The following is a 19,046-nucleotide window of genomic DNA, read 5'->3' on the forward strand; positions in this document are numbered from 1 at the left end:
TTCTCTGTTAAGGCCCCTACATGGTGGAATCAGCTGCCGGAGGAGGTGAGAGCCCTGCGGGACCTTGTTCAGTTCCACAGAGCCTGTAAGACAACTCTCTTCCGGCTAGCCCACACCTAACTGATGAGAAACGAAACGTAGCTTGCCAGACTCCTGCTATATATTTTGCTGTGATATTTAATGTTTCTAAGGTTTTAAATATTTTAAATGCTTATATATTTAAATGTCAGTCTAATTTTATGTTTGACTCTTTGTTGTAAGCCGCCCTGAGCCACTTGTGGGAAGGGCGGGATATAAATCCTAAATAAATAAATAATATACTTTTATATAATTCACACATTTTCCTGGACATTACACTGCTGTACCGCTAGTTTTATATACACTCCATATGTTGTGTAACTCCTGTTTTGCCATCTATCAATAACACATTGAGTAGAACAGATTTTTATTCCAGTTTCTTAATTGAAAGTCTTAGATTCATGTGGCCTCTGACTCTGGCTAAAGTATAACTAAAAAGGAATTCTTTACAATATTGGGAGTAAACTTCCCTCTCCCCACTTCCAATATAATGGAAAGGAAGAGTCTAATGAGATCAACCATGAAAGAGCAGGATTCAGCAAAACTTTGTATTTCCTCCCAATATAAGTAATTTGCTGCATGGATAGCACTTATTTGTAGCAAAAAGAGTGCAAAATCGCATATACTGTTGCCAGTAAGCTTGCATTTTGGTTTGTCTTTCTTCCTGACCCTTGGAATGCTTCTCTTCTCTGCATTTGCATGGGTCAGTAAACAATTTTGTCTTATTACCACAACATAGAGAGAAGAGCTAGCAAAGAAAACAGGAAGCCACCTAAGAGCCATTGCAGATACTAGCAGAGCCTTGCCCAATATGAGGCCATCAGATCATTTATCAAGACACTAACGATTAATCACATTGACTTTAGCTATAAAAAGATCTTGCTGTATTAGCATTCTGTCAAAGAAACAATTGTGCCCACATTTGCATCTAACTCTGAAGATGTGTTCTTCTCTTCCACCCCCTAGCCTGTCTTTGCTTCTGCTTCTCCCTTTTGTCATCTCCTTCTTATACTTTACAGTTGTCTGGTACCATGTGTCCACAACCGAAAATAGCACCTGAAGTTCTTTTTATTTCCTGTGATGACCGCACATGTACAAATGGCACTGTAACCTTTGAGGCATTACCGCCCCCCCCCCCTTCAATTTTTATTTTTATTTAATAACAGTTTTCCTGCAAATCTGAGTGTTCTCCCTGGTTTGTTGAAAACTTTCTTATAGCCCTGGGAGGTATTGTTTGACCCACATGCAGAAGGCACCCATGATTATTAGATATATTAGAGAATTAAATTCTGCTACTACACTGCAGTGTTTGTCCTGGTAAAGCAACTGTGATTTGGAGGAGTGCAACTAGCACAAGGGGTCCCTGAAAGTGTAATTCCTTTTCTTAAAATGTAGATATTGTGTATTCTTTTTTTTTTTTTGTAATTGACAGCTATGTTACATGGCCAGCTATTTATCGACATGGCCTTATATCATCACGTACAGTATTGACACTGTTCTTAGGATTTATTACCACAGGGAGTTTGAGTGGAAAATTAAATAATAAGCAAGAGGGAGAGACTCTTGACTGGTTAATATGATTACATGACTCACACTCTGTCACAGCTACACCTAGGATTAAGTCCCTGAGCTTTGTAATCATCTGGAAATGTCATTACTGACAGTGATCTCCCTTCCCCAATTAGACCTTGGCAGTTTCTTCCTGTCACCCAATTAGAACATAGCAGTTTCTCAAAACTGCAATGCATTTAACATGTCTAGATAAGGAATAGGCACTGTCTGGATTCATCCTGGGAAAACCATGCTTTCATGAGCTTAATGATTCAGTTTTGTGATATTATATATCCAGGGCTTTTTTTGTAGCAGGAACTCCTTTGCATATTAGGTTACACCCCCTGATGGAGCCAATCCTCTAAGAGTTTACAGAGCTCTTCTTGCTGGGCCTACTGTAAGCTCTTGGAGGACTGACTACATCCAGGGGGTGTAGCCTAATATGCAAAGGAGCTTCTGCTACAAAAAAAGCCCTGTTATATAGCCATTGGAATCAATAGGCTTGAAAGGAACTCAGCTTAGGTGGCACTGTGTGTCTATTCAGTGGTTAAGAAAATGTCTTGTGTTTGGGAAAGTTCTTAATTCAAATCTTACATCTACTAGAAATTCACAAAGTGGACTCAGGAAAGCTACTTGTTTTCAGTCTCAGCTCCCTGGCTACAATAATGCAAGCGTATCTCACATGTTTGTTGTAAGGATTAAGGTTATGGTATGGAGCCCCGTGATGCAGAGTGGTAAGGCTGCAGTACTGCAGTCCTAAGCTCTGCTCACGACCTGAGTTCGATCCCAACGGAAGCTGGGTTCAGGTAGCTGACTCATGTTGACTCAGCTTTCCTTCCTTCCGAGGTCGGTAAAATGAGTACCCAGCTTGCTGGGGGGGGGGAAGTGTAGATGATTGGAGGGGGAAGTGTAGATGATTGGAGAAGGCAATGGCAAACCACCCCATTAAAAAGTCTGTTGCGAAAACACTGTGATGTGACATCACCCTAGAGTTGGAAACGACTGGTGCTTGCACGGGAACTACCTTTACTTTTTATGGAGCTCTCAGGAGGATTAAGGTTATGGTATTGCCCCTTCCCCGTGAGATCCCAAAAGCCACTACTGAGAGCGGGGGAATCCTCATAAACAAATGTACTGATGCATGGCTCAGGGAAGGACTGCAATGAGGATGGCAAATTGGACATGATCACCTAGGGTTGCCAGATCAGGACAACAAACCAGTGAGGGTCTTACCAGGAGACTTTGGGAAAGGGGAAGAAAGTGAGCTCCAGGTGAGCTACCATTGCATTTAATGGGACCATGTCCCTTTTCAATATCTTCCCTCCATTGGAAATAGTGGATGATGTGGGTACCTTATTTTGGGGCTCATAGAATTGTACCCCTAGTCCAATCTTTTTGTAACTTGGTGGGGGGGGATGAGGAAAGGCACCAGTAGCTATGCTAAAAGATTTGGTACCACTACCTCAAATACACACACACACACCACAGAGCCCCAGATACCAACAGATCAATTCTATATTATACCCTGTGGGATATAGGACATAATGGAGTGCCCAGTGGCCATTCCCCCACCTCGCTTTCTGATAGCCCAGAAGTGGGGGGTTGGGACTCAAAACCAGGAGATCCCCACCCCAGCTGAGGACTGGCAATCATATAATCACCACTTCTGTGATTTTCTGCTACCAGATAGTAATGCTGCTCTCAATTTGTGGAAGATGAAAGATGAGGCAAGTATGCCCAATTTGGAGCACCCAGGAGTTCATAAACCAAATATTCATTTATGTATACACACTTTTCTCCATGGAGGGACACAAGATAGTTTACAGTGATGCATACATAAACCTACAGATAAGCAAACAAACGAGACCTGCCCAGGATGTAATTGTTCAACTCATTGGTTAACGGCTCATTTGAACTCAGGAAAGTGTGTCTTTTACTCTTACCCCTTGGTTAACACCCAAAGGTCCATGCCTCTGGCCTTGCCCAAGATTTACAGGGAACCTGAAATACACAGGGGAAAACCAATCCTCGGCAAAGAATATTTTTTAAAGTATTTGAGTGTTGCATTTTCTATATATGCGCCCTGAAAGTAGCCATGAAAATAGCAACTGAAATCTGCCCTCTACTCTTTCAATGAAATTTCTGTTTTGAAATTCTATATTACCATCTTTTGCAAGCACATGCATGGAGATTACACTTGAGTGTTTCTTTCATTATTTATAATAATTGCAGAACTTGGGTGTTTTGTAATTATTATAATTTATACGAAAATGAAACTGATTACCCATCTAAACAACCTATAACAGAAAAAAAACCCATGATTTTCTTTCATTTTGTTCTGATTTCTTTTGCTGTTGCAGTCTCTGCCTCTAGTAGTTTTACTTTTATAAGGCATCCAGCATTTTCCTAAGAAAATGCATAGAGCTAGCACAATGTTCCTTATCAGGGAGAGAGTCTCTGGGCTTTCTTGACTGCCTGCAATCTGTAACCGCTGGGATTACATAGATGTGTGAGGTGTTCCAATCCAGCAGTATATGGGATGGGACTTTGCTTTCCCCTCTCCTCTGAATGCCTGCCTTGGTCTGTCAAATTTTCTCTTGCAATCTTCACTCCCCTGCTTGCTTGCTACTCTCCAAACCTTATTCCTCATCCAAGCAAATCTTCCTCAAAATCCTCCTCTTGGTGCCTGCTCAGGTGCCATACTCTCCTTGGGGCACCAAATGGCCTTGGCTTTGTCTGTCTGCCTCTACCCTGTGCTACTGTTCTTCATGCTACATAACTACAGTGCTTTTTGTTTTACTATATGGAATCTTTCCTGTTTGTAGTTCCAGTCTTCAGAGTTAAATTTCCACAGATGAGATCTTGTTGAAAATTAGATATATTGATGTGGCTGTGTCCACTCTAAGTTAAATCTCAGTCTATCAGAATCATTTATTACTTTGTGTATTAATTGCATATGAATTGGAGGTTTTTGGTATTGTCAGAATGATGGATGATGGATGCAAAAACACTTTTTTTATTCCTCATCTCTAGTCAGCTACACCGCATAGACTTTTCCAAATGGTCTTTTGTCCTTCTCATAAACAGTTGGGAAGCTTACAGGTATGTAACAGTGTCAGATGCGACTTGATTTAGTGTAGCCACCTGATATTTCTTTCCACAATGCCAATTTTCTTTCAGCTCACAGATGTCAACTTGTGTAGCCAAGTCTATTTTATTTCTACTAACAGAGACCTAGATGAACCATATTTTTAAAGAATTAGGGCCTTTCTGCTTTATATTCTCGGCATGGTCTCTTTTTCAGTTTCAAATTGACAATTTTTATTAGCCAATAGATCTAAAAGAGCTTCATAGGAATTTCTTTGCTTATTTTTTGATTTTAATAGCTGCACTGAAACCTATCAGTCATGGCTTCAGAATGATAACTAGATCCATTTGGTTGCTTTCTTATCCAGCTTCTTGACTGAGCACTCTTTGTCTAATTTGTATTTCATCTTCAATATATGTAACATACATCTTTCCAGTTATTGTAAGCCAACAATAAAAATGAATTGAAATAGAGTTGTCTTTGCTAGTGACAGTGACTTTAAGTAATGGGCACTGATGCTATAACTCAGACAAGTTCTGTTTCTTTAGTTGAGTTAATGGATAGTTGATTCTTTTTATGCATACTTAAGAAAGAGAATTTTTTCCCCCTGGAAATGTAATGCACCCCTATTTTATAGATGATGACAACCATTGCCAAAGTTTTGTTCCTTTAAAAAGCCATTATGCCTTAGAGGTCTCTCTCTCTCTCTCTCGGCTTGACTTCGCGAACGAAGATTTAAGAAGGGTGCAGTAGTCCACGTCTGCTGCAGGCTCACTGGTGGCTGACAAGACCAATGCGGGACAGGTAGATCCGGCCACAGTGGCTGCAGGGAAAAGTCTGATTTGGGGTTGGTGCTGTAGCAGTGCGATTCTTCCTCAATCTCCTTTTGTCCTCAAGACCAGCTATGCATGCGTTCTCAAAGGAAGAGACAGCCTGGTGGATGGTGTGCCTCCATGCTTTGCGATCTGAGGCTAGGTCAGACCACTGGTGATGGTTGATGCGACAGGTGCCAAGGGATTTTTTCAAGGAGTCCTTGTACCTCTTCTTTGGTGCCCCTCTATTTCGATGGCCGGTGGAAAGTTCGCCATACAGAGCAATCTTGGGAAGGCGGTGGTTTTCCATCCTAGAAATATGCCCTGCCCAGCGCAGCTGCGTCTTCAACAGCAGTGCTTCAATGCTTGTAACCTCTGCCCTCTTGAGGACTTCAGTGTTGGTCACAAAGTCACTCCAGTGGATGTTGAGGATGGTGCTAAGGCAGCGCTGATGAAAGCGCTCAAGGAGTCGCAGGTGATGACGGTATAAAACCCACGATTCGGAGCCGTAGATGAGGGTTGTCATCACAACCGCTTTGTAAACATTGATCTTTGTGCCTTTTTTCAGATGCTTGTTGCTCCATACTCTTTTGTGCAGTCGGCCAAATGCACGGTTTGCCTTTGCCAGCCTGTTGTCGATCTCCTTGTCAATCTTGGCATCTGAGGAGATGATGCACCCCAGGTAGCTGAACTGATGGACTGTCTTCAGTACTGATTCACCCACAGTGATGTAGGGAGGGTGATAATCTTCCTGGGGTGCAGGCTGGTGGAGAACTTCTGTCTTCTTCAGACTAACTTCTAGGCCGAATAGCTTGGCAGCCTCTGCAAAGCAGGACGTCATATGCTGCAGAGCTGATACCAAGTGGGAGACGAGTGCAGCATCATCAGCAAACAGTAGCTCTCGGATGAGTTTTTCCATTGTCTTGGAGTGAGCCTTTAGTCGCCTCAGGTTGAACAGGCTGCCATCAGTGTGATAGTAGATGTAGACACCATCGTCATCATCTAGATCTACTGCAGCTCTTTGAAGCATCATGCTAAAGAAGATCGTAAAGAGAGTTGGCGCGAGAACGCAGCCTTGCTTTACACCTGTGCCTATTGGGAAGGGCTCCGAGAGGTCGTTGCAGTGTCTGACTTGGCCTCGCTGGTCTTCATGTAGCTGGATGATCATGCTGAGGAACCTCGGGGGACATCCTAAACGTTCCAAGATTTGCCACAGGCCTTTCCTGCTAACGGTATCGAAAGCTTTGGTAAGGTTGACAAAAGTCACATATAGACCCTTGTTCTGTTCCCTGCATTTCTCTTGGAGCTGCCTGAGAACAAATACCATGTCGGTGGTGCTCCTCTTAGCTCTGAAGCCGCACTGACTCTCTGGGAGGAGTTCTTCTGCAATGGTGGGCACCAGTCTGTTCAGAAGTATTCTGGCAAGGATTTTGCCTGCGATGGAGAGCAGGGTTATCCCCCGGTAGTTGGAGCAGTCTGACTTTTCTCCTTTGTTCTTGTATAGAGTGATGATGATTGCATCGCAAAAGTCCTGTGGTAGTTTGTCTTGTTCCCAGCAGGTGACAAGTACTTTGTGAAGTGTGCTATGTAGTACTGTGCCCCCATGCTTCCAGATCTCTGGTGGAATTCCATCAACTCCCGCTGCCTTGCCACTTTTCAGTTGCTTGATGGCTTTAACAGTCTCTTCTAGGGTGGGGATCTCATCCAACTCTGTTTTCACTGGTTGAAGTGGGGTGAGGTGGATTGCTGAATCTTGAACTACGCAGTTGGCACTGAAGAGAGCCTGAAAATACTCCGACCACCGGTTCAGTATGGATGCCTTGTCTGTGAGGAGCACTTGGCCGTCTGCACTACGCAAGGGACTCTGAGCCTGATATGATGGGCTGGGTTCTCTCTGCAAGCTTGGTCCACCACTCGTTCTGAATGTCTCGAAGCTTGCGCTGGAGGTTGCTACATGCAGCGCGAAAGATTGCTTTTTTCCCGGGACAGGAGGGCTGAGCAAGATGTGCTTGGTAGGCAGATCTCTTTTTCGCTAGTAATTCTTGGATCTCTTGATTGTTCTCGTCAAACCAGTCCTTGTTTTTCCTTGTGGAGAACCCGAGGACTTCTTCAGAGGTCAACAGGATGGTAGTTTTTAGGTGTTCCCAGAGTGCTTCTGGAGAAGGGTCTGTGGGGCAACTGGGGTCCTCAATTCTTGACTGGAGTTTTGCCTGGAAGGCAGCTTTAACTTCGGCTGACTGAAGGCTGCCAACCTGAAGCTTCCTCCGAGGGATACCTCCTCTCCTGGGTGTGGGTTTAAAGTGAAGACGGAGATTGTAGCGTACAAGACGATGATCCGTATGACATTCCGCACTGGGCATTACTCGGGTGTGTAAGACATCTCGAAGGTCTCTCTGGCGCACCAGAATGTAGTCGATAAGGTGCCAGTGCTTGGACCGTGGGTGCATCCAGGTTGTCTTCAGGCTGTTCTTCTGCTGAAAGATAGTGTTGGTGATGGTAAGCTGGTGCTCCGTGCTGAATTCTAGCAGGAGGCGCCCGTTATCATTGCAGTTGCCAATGCCGTGTTTGCCAAGTACTCCTTTCCAGGCTTCCGAGTCTTTACCTACTCTGGCATTGAAGTCGCCAAGGATGATCACCTTGTCCTCTGTAGGGGTCTTCCGTACGAGGTTGCGTAGATCAGCATAGAACTTGTTCTTTTCTGCAGGATCTGCTTGAAGAGTTGGGGCATACACACTGAAGAGTGTTGCATGCTGCTTGTTTTGAAGTGGGAGGCGCATGGACATGATGCGATCTGAGTGACCTGTTGGCAGGTTTTTGAGTTTGGAGGCAATGGAGTTCCTGACCATGAAGCCAACGCCAGAAAGGCGGCTCTCAGCCTTTGACTTACCCGACCAGTAGAGGGTATAGCCAGCACCATGTTCTTGAAGACTACCTTCCTCAGGGAAACGGACCTCACTGAGAGCTGCTATGTCAATATTCAACCTGAGAAGTTCGTGGGCAACTAGAGCAGAGCGTCGTTCAGGGCGACCACTGTCTACTGCGTCAAGCATGGTTCTGATGTTCCAACACGCAAGCTTAAGTCTTTGCACACTTTGTGAGGCAGGTGCATGCCTTTTCTTTGTTGTTATTTTTTGACCGCAAGTAAGGATGCCCGTTGACCGCGGCTAGCCAACTGGGGTGGGGGAGACGAGCTTTGTTTAGGCCACCTTTTCTAGGCCCCTCTCCGTGTGGAGCAAGCAGTGCTGTCCCTAGATAAGGCTGCTTGGTCATTCAGGGTGCTGCCGAAAGATGCTTTCGTCTCCGGGTCAGCATCAGGCGACCAATACCCTGAACCGCCTACATGCAGGATCGGGACTGCGGCTTCCAGTGGCATCTTCCACCTGCCGTTTCGCCCCTTGCCCATCGCTGCAGGACTTGGTGTGTTGTGGGTTGTGGATGTGGATATGCCCTTCAGGCCTGCGCAGAGGAATTTTTAGATGAGGCACAGTGTGCGCAGTACTGGCTCCACCCTTTCACCTTGGGGTCATCTGCTATGGCCCAGTAAGCCGGGACGCCGGCAGCGAGTCCTCCAGGTGGTAGGTGTTACATTAACCAGCTCTATCTGCCCGGGTTTGATGTTAGAGTTTTCCTTCTCTTGGCTGACGAGGTTGGTGAGCCCAGCCTGCCCATCCGGTTATACCGCCGGACATTCGGTCGCACCATGACGTGGCAAACTCTGTGAGAAACGGGGGGGGGGGGACCAGCGAGAAGGTGTTGCCACGGATGCAGTAATGCAGGAGAGGCCATTGCAGTGACCATCTGCCAGGCATAGCCGGACAGTGACCACGCGGCGTTCACTACACCGGGAAGGAGAGGCTATGTATTGCGCATACACTTTCCCTGGGGGGGGGCGGGATACCCAAGAGGGAGCCCACCCCTCCCCCCCCCAAGGTCATTGTTTGGGTAACTGACAAGGTTTCACAAATACATACACACAGCTCTCAACTGTAAAGCATAGGTTTTGGTGCACTAAAAGTACATGGTTCTGTTGGGAGAGGATACTGCTTGTGGGATGAGTCTGCTGCCCTCTGTTGTCATTCGGGGGGGCGGGATATACCAGGAGAGACAGTCCCAAAGATACATGGGTCCTTGACTGTTTAGGGCCTTAAAGGCTAATACCATAACTCTGAACCTGATCCAGTACTCCACCAGAAGCCAGTGCAGTTCATGAAGCACAGGGTGGATATGTGTACTGTGCAGAATCCCTGTGAGCAGGGCTTTTTTTCTGGAAAAAGATGTGCCAGAACTCTCAAGAGAGAAATGAAGGAGAAACGCAAGGGTGCCCCCTCATGAATTTTTAAATATTTTTTTGAGAATTCTGTTTCCATGAAAAGGTTCCAAAACTCCATTTCACTGTGTTCCCCCAGAAAAAAAGCCCTGTCCTTGAGGACTTGTGCTGCTGCACCCCACATACTAGTGTGTGCCTAGTTGACAACCTTTCTCCTAGTGCTACCCTCTGTCCCCAACCCTGGAGAAATGAGGTAAGCCACTTCAAGGCTATCCCATGCACTCCTACATCAGTGTAGTTATCTTTAAAAAGGACAGTTCAGAGCTAGAAAAAGTACAGAAGAGGGCAACTAAGATGAATAGGGGGTTGAAGCATGTTCTGTATGAAGAAAGACTGAAGAGTCTGTGACTTTTCTGTAAAGAAAAGAGACAATTAAGGAGGGACATGATAGAGGTTTATAAAATTATTCATGAGGTGGACAGTTGACAAAGAGAAATTTGTCCTCCTCTCCCAAAATACTAGAACTCGAGGGCACCAAATGAAGCTGATGAGCAATAGATTCAGGACAAAAAGAAACAACAACAACAACAATTTTTATTTATATCCGGCCCTCCCCGCCGGAGAAAGAAATTTACACAGAGAGTGATTAAAATGTGGAATTCACTGCCAGAAGATGTAGTGATGGCCATAGGAATAAACAGCTTTACAAGCATATCATATAGTTTAATGGAGAAGTCTATCAGTGGCCATGGTAACTGAGGAGAACCTCAGGATTCAGAAGTAGTCAACTCCAGATTCTCAAGTCCAGAAGGCAACATCAGGGGACAGTCGCTGCCCCTATGCCCTGCTTTTAGTGCTTCACTGGAACTGGTTGGTCACTGTGTGTGTCAGGGCCCGGACCTGCAGGTAGAGACGGGCGGCTGCTGTTGCCCTGGCAATCGGCCAGGACGCTGGCAGCCGGCTACGGTGCTTTCAAGGAGTAGCTCAAGCGTTATCTAGCAGTCCTAATTAGTCTCTACCGTAAATCAGTCCAGCCGAAGGGAGAAAGCAGGGTGCGTCGTCACAGGAATGCAGTGGGTCAGAAGCCAGAGGAAGCAAGCCGAATATATTCAAAGTATCGAAAGCCAGTCCACAGAGCAAAAGCAGAGTCCAGTTCCAAGTCCAAGATTCAAGCCGGGTCAGGAGCAAACGGGTTCTCTCAGCAGGCAAGAGGGTGCAGGGCGTGGTCACGTCCGAGGAGGATCGTTCGTTGCCAGCACAGTTTGCCCTAAGGCGAGGACTACAGATATACTGTGCTGGCTTGTTAACTTGTTAGTACTCCGGGCTTAGATCTCTCCTCCCACGCTTCTTTCCGTCTGTCTTTGAACTCCTGCCGTCTCCTTTCACGGAGCCGGCTCACAGGTGGCGGGGATTCAGGAGGTGATGCACTAGGGCCCGGTGTGGCCTGATCAGTTTCAGGAGGGGATGAGCTAGGGCCTGGTGTGGCCTGATCAGGTCCAGGTGGCTCCTGCTCTGGGTTAGCAAGGGCTGGGTCTGGTGCAGGCATGACAGTGTGAGAGCAAGTTGGACTAGATGGACCACTGGTATGATCCAGCAGGACTCACCTCTTCCTATGTTCTTAGTTCTTAAATAATAGGTGAGGTGGTAGACCTGTGTATGAATAGTAGGGTTTGGATGGTAGGTGAGAACTCAGGACTTTCTGTTCCTCCATATTAAAAAAAAAATCCTTGCATATGCAAACAAAGATTTATCATAACGTTCATCATAACGTTATCTGCTTTTAGGAATCTCTTCCTACATAATGAGAACTAGGATAATGTCCCATTATATGAACCCCACTGACAGTCTGAAAAGGCATAGTCAAGACATGGGTCTGTCAGTTCACCTCATATTTATGAGAACTAGGCCACACACAATTCTTAGAACATTTTCCTGAAAGTAGGCCTCAATGAACAGACAAGTAGTATTCTGGGGGTCAAACTAGACAGTATGGTGTTTACATTACGTGAATGCCAATGCCATTTTAGAGCTGAACTAAGTCATTTAAAATACCAGAATGGCCCAATTAGGCCCACAGCACAGCAAGACCATGTCCCCTCTCCCATGGATTTTCAAGTGCCAGAACTTGTCAATACTTGAAAAGGTTCAAGGACAAAACTGCCTGGTCCCACAATAGTGAGGGATCATTCAGGATCAGGCCCTTACATAGGGTTGCTAAGTCCCTCAGACTAGCCAGCGGGGGATAGGGGGGTGAACTTACCAGGAACGGGGAGGAATGCTGGGGCCAAAAAACCCATGATGTGCCTATATCACCCAGAATTGATAGGCATGTCTAGGGGCAGCACTCTGGTTTTTGGGCAAAAACTCTTAACAGACAGCCTTTAGTTAGGCAAGCCACATTTTCTCATTCTGATGCTGCTTTATGGTAGAATTAGCTTCTGTCATAGAGTTTTGCCCAATGTGGTAGAATTGGTAGAATTAGCTTCTGCCATAGAGTTTTGCCCTAATGTGCTTATGTAATTTTGGGGCCACACAGGCATGTTGTGTCAATTTACAGTGTTCTTCCCTGTTGGGAATCCAACGGAAGCTGGATTCAGGTAGCTGCCCCAAGGTTGACTCAGCCTTCCATCCTGTAGTGTAGATGACTGGGGAAAGTGTAGATGACTGGGGAAGGCAATGGCAAACCACCCTAAAAAAAGTCTGCCATGAAAACATTGTGAAAGCAACGTCACCCCAGAGTCAGAAACAACTGGTGCTTGCACAGGTGACCTTTCCTTTCCCTGTTGGGGGGGGGCAATTTTCCCCTCCCAGCCAAAGCAAGGGATCCCCATCCCCACCAGGTGGTCTGGCATCCCTACCCTCACAGTATTGTTAAATGACTTTCACTTCTAAAACACTGTAGGCATTCAGAGGTCAGACCTGTGAATTCCATAACATCTAGATTGGCTTTAAATATTCCTGCTTATCATTGCTTTCTTCATGCTTTTTTTTAAACAACTTTATTGAAAAGTATTAAATAAATACTTTTATAATAAACATCAAAAACAACAAATGTTACAAAATCATTAGACAAGTGTTAAATAGCAACTTCTATTGAATGGAATGTGAATAACTTTCAATATAATGTTATTACAAAATTTGCTATGGAGAGATTCTCTATTGTTCAATACATTAATTTTGATTTATATTCAAAGTTAACCTTGCAACAATGACTTTTGAAACATGAATTGTTTTTCACTTTGTTTTTTGCTACTGAGGCCAACACAAAAAAAAAAGAAACTGCCTGCCCCCTTCACTTGAATTAGCATTATTCCAATCAGCAGGAGCTTTAATTAAATATATGCCTTAATTAGCAAAGTGAGAGTTATTTTTATTTATTACCATATTAATATAATTCCTGTGGAGTTTAGGTTGCCCAATTAAGTAAGATATAAAGTCCTGAAACATTTATGTGGAAGCAGGAAAGCTGGCACCTGGGCTGAAACACTGCAGGAGAGATCTAGATCCACTGCAGAAGTGTGTGTGCAGAGGTGAGATTCCTGTACTACCTGAAAATGACAGATATAACATGGATAGCCCAAAGTCAGGCTTATTTTATGGTAGACATCATGCTGAATAAAGAAAATCCAGGATGTTTGTGAGGCTTTTCTATGCCAGAAAACACTAGGCTAGGTGAAGAGAATCCAGAGCATTTGCACTGAGAGAAAAAGCAGCTCAGAATGCTTTTGTGATGGGAGTGTGTGCCTGTGGGTTACTTGTCCATGTATGGCTTAATGGTATTACAATGGTACTCTGCAGAATTATCACAAACCTGTCTGAGTAACCTCACCTTAACACAGAACAACGACAGCAATAATAATGTCATGCATTCAGGAGAGAGGAGTAAAAAATGTACCATATTCATGTTCATTAGCAATCACTACTTTAGTTTCTTATTTCAGCTTCTGACTTGATTTAGCAACACTGTAACATAACTCTTGTTAGTGAGTGAGGCTACGCATCTTTATATATTGGGGTTTAACCTTTTCATCTGTGTTATTTCTTATGAGAACATAAAGAAGGAATTTGCCATCCTATGAAATATGATTGCCAAAATGAGTCTCAGACAGCTTTGCTCCATTTTCTGCATTTGGTACCTGTCTCGGAACTCCTTCCATAGTTTTCAGTTACTTCCAAGAGTAACTGGGAAACCGAGTCTATCTCTCAGAACACTGCATCCTACTGATCCCTATTAGGGAGAAAGGTGGACTACAGACAAACAGAATAGGTTTAAGGTGCTTACTATGCAAAATAAGTATTCCATTTGTGAGTGATGAAGGAGTGGCACCAGTCTTTAAGGCAGGGGTGCTCTAAAATCAATCCTCCTGTAATTTGCACATGCAGTACCAGTCCATTGCTCCATAACTACTGACTACATAACACAGTAACAAATTTAAAAAATAACATGTTTTGCTAGCTTAATAATTGCATAAGTATTTGTTTTGTGGAAGATCCAGAGATCTTTCCTGTAGGCTACTTATCGACTACAGGATAACGTTTCTTATCTAGCTTACAGACTAAAATATTTCATCGCAGGAAATATATTTTACCCCTGACTCAGAATGATTGGGATGATGAATGTTGTACAGCTAGTTCCCATTATATCATTAGTAATGGTGGAAGAGAGGCCATGGCCGGAGGAAGGTTCATGATTGGATGCAGGGCTATGTCTGAGTACAGAACCACATTCTTTGCACACAGTTGAGCCTCTAAATGAGGGGACACAGCTGTTAGGAAAGAACCACCTGCAGTCCTAGAAAGTAACTGCCAATGAAACTGGCACACTACTAAGCTGGATGGACAGTGGCATAAGTTAATGTTAAACTGGTTCATGAAAAGAACCCTAATCCATGTTTTGAACATGCTTGTGCTACGTTCATTTTTACAAGTGTTCAATGCAACATTTGGTCCATTAATCAGTTTCATTGATCACATTTTGATTGACTAAATAATACTCACTCAGTGCCTTGGGAGCCACATGTGGCTCTTCCTCAATGTGGCACAGTCATTGTGTGATAGGGAAGGTGATTGACAGGCAGTTCCCACCTTAAAACAGCTGCTGCTGGAGGATCTAAAGTACAGGTAAACTGTGAGCCTCCCTGGATGACTGGACTCATTCCCGGGATGGAAGTAAAGGCCTATGGATGGAAGTAAAGGGATTTCCAGGGATGGAATTAAAGGGATGGGAGTAAAGGGATTTCCCCCAACTCAACTCACATTTAATATATGATCAGATCTTTCGTCCACATATGTTTTGCAACACTGGGAATCAACATTCTTGGAAAATCTGGGAAGATCTTTATTCAAGCATATTGCTCACTCTGACCCAAGATTATCTGAAGAAATGTATGCTTTTGAAATTTTCCAGTCACTGTTAAATTTGAAAAACTGCTCTAAGGAGCGAAGGTGAGCTCCTCAGTTTCAGCCAACCAGTGCTGTGCTGTGAGCATGAATGTTTCCCCAATCTTAATATTCAGGGCCAGATCTAGGGGGAAGTAGCGGGGGTGCTTGCCCTGGGCACCACTGGAGGGGGGGGCACCAAATTGAGTATGGAGTCCATTCTATTCTATGGGCCCATAAGATAGAATGGGGCCATAAGGGGGCGTCATTTCTTAATTTTGCCCCCCCCCTCAAAAAACCATGTAGATCTGGTCCTGTTAATGCTTCAAATCATTTTGTACATTGGCCCAAAAAGAGTTGAGTGCAATTTCACAGTGGGTTGATAGTACAAATTATATACAGCTAGCTGCACCCTTATTTTAGCAACTGTATCAATCCATTTCAGAATCACTTTCACACAGTTTCTTTGCCCTGGCTTAGATGCTATCGGGAAGCAGTGCTCTTTCCCCACCACCAGTATTGTGGTGCTTCTGTGTACCTCAGAGGTTTCTCCTGTTTTTCCTGCAACCTTACCCAAGCCTGCTTTGCTGCAATGCTTTACAAAAGATTTACAGGAAAACTGGGGTGACACCCATATGGATGGGGAAGTTCAGCTCTTTCTACTTCCAACCAGATCTGCACAATTTTCCTTTTCTGAGTCCTCCATGGTTGCCATTTCTCCTTACCCTGCTTCCAGAGAGCATTTTTGTTTTTTCTTAAATCAGCAAATGACATGTTATTATTACATATAATAGTACAGTAGTCTGTCTAATAGTTCCTCTGAATCCTCAGCTCTCCTTTTTGGTCTGTTATTTTTGCTGTGGAGATACACTTTTCCCTTTGTATCTCTGCAACAATTGGCTATAGACTTTTTAATAATGTTATAATGCTGTAATGATATGTCTTGCTGATTCTCAAAGCTAAAATAAATGGTTGAGTACGTGCAGTGAGGAATTTTCACTGCTGATACAGCACAGTAGCAAAGGGGCTTTTCACATGGTGGTTTTTGCCATGGTGGCCACAACAGCAACAGGGAAACCACACAAGCCTGCCCCATGTGGGAACACTTGGATGATGATGTGAGTGTTATAAACTCTTTCATATGTCTAGGAACTTGAAAAAAATACCGACTCGTAGACAGGAAACATGAAAAATATATCACCTTGTACCACTTGCAGTATGTCTCATTATCTTAGCTGTCAGAAGGCAAAAAAAAAAAAAAGTTAAAATCTCCTTGCCAGGTTAAAGGCCAATTCTGTTCTTGGGGCAATGTATCTCAATTAAATGTTGCATACTGTGTTTTCTACACATGAGTAAGCATATCTCCCTTCCACCATGTTTTAAATAAAATAGATAAGTAAACTCTAGAGACAAAATCTTTTCAGGAACCCCATGTTTTTCAGTGCTAATTTAGCTCTCATATGACCATGCCATATTTCTCATTCAATCCGAAATATTTATTTTAAATATTTGTTTGCTGTTCTCTCCATAAAATGCTCATGGTTGCATAAGGCAGTTTAAAAACTTAAAGACAGTTCAAACATCAGTAAAGCATCAGTAATGAGGGCACAACAGAGAAGACTCACCACAGGGACTGGACAAAATATACAAGGTTTCAACTCGTGACTAAGGTTTAATAAGCTGGTAATCAGGAAAGGAAGGAAAACCACAACTGAGGCACTGCCACAAAAAGGCCCTGTGCAGTCATTCACCATAATTCACAATCAGTTCAGTTACCTTTATTGGCATTAAAGGAGAGATAAAAAAGAGGAAAAAAATAGATATACACACATATGGATACAAATAGATAAAACATGCCAACATGAGTCAAGACAAAAGAACATTCTAAAAGGGTCTAAAATCTGTACAAAAATAAGTCAAAAGTCAATCTAATACAAATTTAAATTACAATACATTACTGTGCATAAGAAGAGCAGCCTGCAAAAACTTTGCCACGGCATCAGTTGTGCTCCCATCTTTGTTTTTTAATAGATACAGCAGTTTATATGAATCCGGAAGCTCTAAAATACTATCAAGAATGAATGCTGTGCCAAATGTTAACATAATCCGGGCTCTTTTTCTAGCAAGAGCTCCTCTGCATATTAGGCCACGCCCCCTGATGTAGCCAATCCTCCTGGAGCTTACAGTAGGCCCTGTACTAAAAGCTCTCTAAGCTCTTGGAGGATTGGCTACATCAGGGGGCATGGCCTAATATGCAGAGGAGCTCCTGCTAGAAAAAGAGCCCTGAACATAATAACAGCAGTCTAATAACACATCAGACACAGTTTCAATGGATCCACTTGCACAAGGGCATAGTCTGTTAGCAAAAGGTGTACTGTTAAATCTCCTAGTTAAAATCGCTGGAGGGCATTGAACCAAGCAAGAGAAAAGATTCTGTGTAATGCTGGAGTCTGAAGTTGGTAAAAGTAGCTAGCAGGAAGGCCCACAGTAGGCAAGATCTCATGACTAAGAAGGGAGCATATCCTATTAGCTGCATTCAGTGCCAGCCCTAGGGCGCATGGCGCCCCAGGAAGGCTCCCTGCCCAGTCCCCCCACCACCACTGCACACCGCTCATCCTCCCACCACAGTGCCACAAGGCAGTGCTGTGGTCCATCCCCCCTGCCTGGTTCCCCACCACCACTGCACACCGCTCACCCTCCCTTCACAGCGCTGCAAGGCAGTGCTGCGGTCCGTCACCCCCTACCACCACCACCAGAGTATGCCGTGACAAGGCTCGGCCCTATCAGCTTTGATGCGGCTGGCATATGATCCTTTTTTGAGCAGAGCGCTGGAGGAGGCTTCTCCCTCCTCCTTCCCATAACTGAAAGTGAGGGGGAGTGAAGCCTCCTCCAGCGCTCTGTTCAAAGAAGGATCTGATGCTGGCTGTGTTGAAGCCGGTAGCACCGAACCTGTTGCAGCGCACTCCTCTGATCACGCCAGGGGAGGGGAGACAGGTGGAGCTGAGTGTGTGGCACAGTGGAAGGGAGGGGACAGGTGGCGGTGGGGGGAAGAGGCAGGCAAACTAGGTGTTTATCATGGGCACCGGGGGGGGGGGAGCCCAATTTGGCGCCTCCCCTCCCGGTGCCCTAGGCAACCACCTAGTTTGCCTAGTGGGTGAGCTGGCCCTGGCTCCATTGTACAGTTCAGATAGCTCTACCTCAAGTAATCTGAGAGCACAATCTGACACCCATCTTAATTTACACATTGGCTCACAGATGAATAGATGGTCCTTAAAGTAGCTGAGTCCCAGTCTGTTTAAAGCTTGGAATGTAAGGATCAGCACTTTACATTGTACCCAGAAATGAACAAGCAGCCAGCAACATTATTTTAAGACTGGCAGTCTTACCAGTCTTCCTTTACCACTTAACATCTTTCATCCTAAAACCTCAGGTGGAAACCCTTTAAAATTTCCTGCAGTTTTCCTCACTTAGAACATATTATAGTAATCTAACCTGATTTGATCACAGCATGGATAACTGTAACTAGATCTTGTTTTCCAAGGAAAGGTTGTAGCTAGTGTTCCAACTGAAGTTGTTTAAGGCTGCTGTGTGCTGCAGGGAGACAAGACCCTTCACTGTAAGCACAGTACCCCTCCAACATTTTCACAAAATTCATTTGCATTCACAAATACATAATACATTAAACATTATTCCTAAAGAAAAATATCTATATTAAATTTCATAAGAGAATTAAGAGAATCAGATTACTCAAGGGAAGTGTATTCTTTCAGCAACTAGAAATGAAAATAGAATCATCCTCTCTATTTTAATTAAATACTAAAATTAAAAAGTATTCCTCCATGCTAAATGACGCAGAGAAAGGAGCACAGAT

Source organism: Heteronotia binoei, chromosome 1, assembly GCF_032191835.1.
Source record: "Heteronotia binoei isolate CCM8104 ecotype False Entrance Well chromosome 1, APGP_CSIRO_Hbin_v1, whole genome shotgun sequence".
NCBI classification, from domain to species: Eukaryota; Metazoa; Chordata; class Lepidosauria; order Squamata; family Gekkonidae; genus Heteronotia; species Heteronotia binoei.